Below are 5457 nucleotides of genomic sequence, written 5' to 3' on the forward strand. Positions count from 1 at the left end.
TACTCAATACACTCTAATTGTACTAGTGTAATTATATAGTTAAGATAAACTAACACCTAATTACACTACGACCTTCCAATGGTTTGTTACTTTCCATCATGGTCGTGAGCCACTGTTTATAATTTATAACGAACCGATAACATGATCTTCTGTGTGTGACACCACACACCATGTTATCTACAATATAAATTAATTGAGCAACTACATTTATCATAAATGTAGACATTTGACCAATGTGATTCTTATTTCTAGATAAATGTTCATACCAAAAGCTAGGCTTTTAGTATACACTCTAACAGGAAGGTGATCCCGAGGTCCTTCCAGGTCAGTGATCTAGTGTGGAAGAAAATCAAGCCGATCGACGACATCACCAAACTCGAGGCACCATGGGTGGGACCTTACAAGGTCATACAAAAACTCCGCTCAGGGGCCTATTAATTGGAAGACGAAAATGGAAGATGACTCGAGTGATCATGGAGCACGAATCATCTCTAATCCTACAGGCCTGGGTAAGGTGTGTGAGCAAATATAAATGTACTTGTGTATATGCCTTCTGGATATAGGGCCAACATGAATAAAAACCAAAGCTTTCCAGACTCCTGGGTCGACCAGGCCAAGTTAAAAGTCGACCGGCGGTTTATTCTCCATCAATGGTCAAGTGGCGTCCTTAAACCCCTATTTTCGTTAGTGGTCAAGCTACAACCTTAAACCCTTGTCTTCGTCAGCGGTCGAGCGGTGACTTTAAACCCCTATCTCCATCACCGGTCGAACGGTGACCTTAAACCTCTGTCTCAATCAATAGCTGAGCGGAGACCTTAAACCCCTGTCTTCGTCAGCGGTCAAGCGTCAATCTTAAACCCCTGTCTTCGTCAGCGGTCGAGCGGGGACCTTAAACCCATGTCTTCCTCAACGGTCGAGCGGTGATCTTAAACTCTTGTCTTCATCAGCGGTCAAGCGGCCACCTTAAACCCTTATCTTCATCAGCGGTCGAGCGGCGACCTTAAACCCCTATCTTCGTCAGCGGTCGAGCGACGACCCTAAACCCCTATCTTCGTCAGCGGTCGAGTGGTGACCTTAAACCCCTATCTCCATCAACGGTTGAGTGACGATCTTAAACCACTATCTCCCTCAACGGTCGAGCGGTGACCTTAAACCCTGTCTCCGTCAATGGTCAAGCGATGACCTTAAATCTTCGTCAGCGGTCGAATGACGACCTTAAACCCCTGTCTTCATCAGCGGTCGAGCTGCAACCTTAAACCTCTATCTTCATCAATGGTCGAGCAGCGACCTTAAACCCCTATCTCCATCAATGGTCGAGCGGCGACCTTAAACTCCTATCTTCGTTAGCGGTCGAGCGATGACCTTAAACCCCTGTCTCCATCAACGGTCGAGCGACGACCTTAAACCCCTATCTCCATCAATGATCGAGCAGCGACTTTAAACCCCTGTCTTTGTCAGCATTCGAGCGGTAACCTTAAACCTATGTCTACGCTATAACGGTCAAGCGACGGCCTTGAAAACAAAATGGATCGATCGACTAAGTAGATAAGCCGTTGTTGATCAAAAGAAACATGAGGCCACACTTAGTTTACGCGATGCTTGAAAATCGAGTCAAAAAATTAAAATACTAGAAGAATATAAAGGTTATTCGGATGGGCAAACATTCAGTGAAACTTCAAAATTTTTTACAGAGGCAAAACTCTCAACAAGCTCACTCTAGATAATTTAAGACATCAGGCAGTGACTCAGTCAGCTTGTCCCGACTGATAACCTTACTTGATAGAGCGGCGGGGACGTAGCCGCCTTCCCTAAGTTGGCTGAACATCCCTTCAATCGTCAGGTCGAACAGACGAAGTGCCCAATTGGTGATTTTGTCATTAAAAGCATCCGAGCGGATGTAGGATCACTTCATGAGCTCAAACCTACTTGACTTGGCCTCCTGATAAGTCTCTAAGGTCGTTCAAGAGGCGTCCAACTCTTCCTTGAGCACCGCCAGCTCCTCATCTTTTGCAGCGAGTTGGGTTTTCGGGGCAGTTTGCTCGACCAACCATCTGTCCCGCTCTGCTTTCAGGGCAGCTTCAGCATCCTTCAAGTTCTGGGTCAACACCCAAAACTCTTTGTTTTTTATGTCCAGATCTTCAATAGCTCGGAGTTTCTTAGTGTTGGCCGAATGGATTTTGGATTCAAAGGTGCTGTCTTGTTTATTAAGCCGAGCTAATTGGTTGGCATGTTCAACATTTTTCCCCTTCTCCGCCTCCAGCTGCTCGACGCTTTTAGCCAGATCGGCTCTTAGTTAAGCCATCTCAGCATTCGTCTGCTTCAGCTGCGCCTGAGAAGCAGATGATTAGTCGCTCGACATCCTCAGCTGCTTAACTTCCTGCTCCAGAAAAGTAAGCCTTTGGCACATGGCCAGGCTCTCTACCCAATACTGCAAGGAATTAGGAAAATATAAGCATAGATCATAGATACATTAAGAACATACAAAACACTTACCCTAGTGGACATCTGGGTATGGCTGTCCAACAGCGCCCCCGGAGGCATGACCGCTACACGGGCTCGTGTGTCCGCCCATATTTGTGGGAGCGACCCCTAAATGATTATCTGGTTCTCGGGGGCTCGAGATTCAGCGTCGTCCGACTCATGCCATTCCTTAGTCGGAAGATGGACAACCTCCGTTATGTGGCGTCGGTCGCTCGGGGCTGATTGGGCTGAGGTCGCTCTGCCGGATGGCCGAGATGTTGACGCCGGCCGGATACCAAACTTTTGAATCTTCAGCGGCAGCGGCAGAAAAGTAACTGGTGGCGCGCAAATAGTTCCCTATGGCAGGCCGGATATGGATGGTGTCCGGGGGGACGGTCACCGTGGTGGGAGCTGGCGTTGAGGTTTCAACCCGTTCGGCGGAAGGAAGGCGCGGGTTAGTCCTAGTGGGGTTCCTTGTAGGGGATCGGTGGCTTGCTAGAAGGGGGTTGGATAGCTAGTTCATCCCCAATTCACTTTCTTCTCTACAAAACATTAGTGCGTAAGCAAAAAAACAAAAACTAAAACCATGAAGGCAAACAAGAATACAAACGATAACACGATTCCTTTACGTGGTTCGAAGATTGCTTGCTCCTACTTCACGGTGTGTCTTTGAAGTGGATGAACCCTTGATCCTTCGGTGGATCAACCCCCAGCAATCTCCGGCTAGAGCTTACTCCTTCTCGGTGGAGTACAACCTCTCACAAAGCACTCTTCTTCTTTTACAAGATGGAGATTAAGAGTAGGAAGAAGAGTATGGCTTGGAAGCTTTTGACAATGACAAATGAGTGATTCAACAACAATCAGTTCCCTCCTTCATGCCCCAAAGCTTCCTATAAATAAGAGAAGAGAGTTGATAATCATATCAACTCATCTCGACACTAGTCAATTAGCACTTCCATCAGTTGACTGGTTCTACCGTTGGAGGTAGCCAACGGCTACTTCGCAGTGCCAATGGTTTGCCAACAGCTACTTACCAGTCGATTAGTAAAAGTACCAGTCAATTGGTCGCTGTTGGCTGAGCGAACATAATGCTTCTGTTCGCTCCCAATCGACTGCATAGTTGGCTGGACTAGTCGACTGGTCCCGGTTACACACTCACACTCATCCTCTCTGAAGTTTCCCTTGAAGCCCTCTTCCTCATCCTTCGTCCCTCAGATGCACCCGATCATGTGGCTCCTCTCCATGTTATCCTTTATGTTGCCTTGAAGTTCGCTTCCTTCGGCTTCACTCCGTTGCTCCTCGTCCACGGTCCCTCGGATGCACCATCCTTCACCGATCTCATGGACCCGAGCTATAGGATGAGCTTCCCAAGCTTAGCCGCACCAATCTCCTCATGTGTATTTTACCAAGTCCTGCATGACTCAAACACATGTCAAACCAATATGAAACCTAACTTAAACTCTTTGACACACACATCAAAACAGTGATCAAACCCCGATCAATCTTAGGTCGATTGCACCAACAATCTCCCCCTTTTTGATGTATGATAATATATTTAAGTTAGGCATAAAAACAACTTGAAAATTACCAGCATAAATGTAAATATGAAGCATAAATCTAAGCTCCCCTTAACATATGCTATATCACTTAATTTTCAAGTTTTACCAAATATGGAGAATTAAGTTTCTAACTTAAACTTTCCCATTTTTCCCCCTTTGACACCATAAAAAAGATTGCTCTAAACAATCATGCATAGAGCCGTCAATTTGGGTTAGGCCCGTCGGGTTGGCCCGCCCCGCCAAACAATTTAAGCGGGTTGGGTTGAAATTTTATCAACCCAAGCCGGCCACGGGCCGACCCGCCTAGGCCCGCGACCTGCGTGGGTCGACCCGCGATGGGCTTCGGTTGACCCACGGGTTGAGAAACACATGTAAGCTAAGTTTTTTGTCAATTTATTATCTTTCTTTGTTATAATTTTGAAATAAAAATAGTAATTTTCATCCCACATAACTAGTCATTTGTGTTCATTTATATTTAAAATACATGTTTATGGATACATTTGGTTGATGAAACATTTTCGAAGTAAAACGTTGAAAATATAAAATATTTTTTAATTTTTTTAAAAAAAAATTGATGAGCCCGCGGGTTGCCCCACCAAATCCGCAACCCGTCTTAGATTGGGTTGGGTTGGAAATTTCCTAACCCGCCAAGTTGACGGATCAACCCGTCTGGCCCCGCCCCGCCAAATAGTTGGTCCGCCACGGGCTGACCCGCCCCGCCATGGGTTGGCCCGTTTGACAGCTCTAATCATGCATATCAAGGCATCAAAATTGGACTAAGTTAACCAAACTTAACTCTTGACAGTGCTGGAAAATAGCTACCAGTCGACTGACACATTGCCAATCCGAATTTTCAACTTTTTGAAGTCAACTTCAGAAATACATATAAAACTCCAGAAAATTTTAAAAATCATGAAATTTTGAACACATATTTCTTATAATGTTCTTTAACAAAGAAAAAATGTTTTCATGAAAATTCATCATATTTTTTATGTTTTGATAAAAACTCAAACACTTTGAAAATCACTCAAGTTTGTATCAATTTGAAAACTTATTTTGAATTCATATGTTTCAAAATAAGTATACCACAGTAAGTAAAATATAGAATTATTTTTAAAATATTTAAAATGTCCAACTATGTTCTATGGGCAATATGTCCAAATTAAACATTTGATTTCCCCATAGTTGGCCTATGATCACTAAAAAATGATACATTTCATAACTCATCAAAATGTCATAAGCATAAGTTGAATTATTTGTATCATCCTATCATCTCACATCTATGTTTAGAAAATAATGCAAGTCATTGTGAGATAAAATAAAGGTAACCTCTACTTAGCCCTCTTTATCATGAATTTCTATCAAGGCTAAATGCTCCCCCTTAAAGTCTCAAGTCAATCATTTTTCAAAGATTTGAATTATGATTTCAATGGTTGGC

This window comes from Zingiber officinale, chromosome 8B, assembly GCF_018446385.1.
Source record: "Zingiber officinale cultivar Zhangliang chromosome 8B, Zo_v1.1, whole genome shotgun sequence".
NCBI classification, from domain to species: domain Eukaryota; kingdom Viridiplantae; phylum Streptophyta; class Magnoliopsida; order Zingiberales; family Zingiberaceae; genus Zingiber; species Zingiber officinale.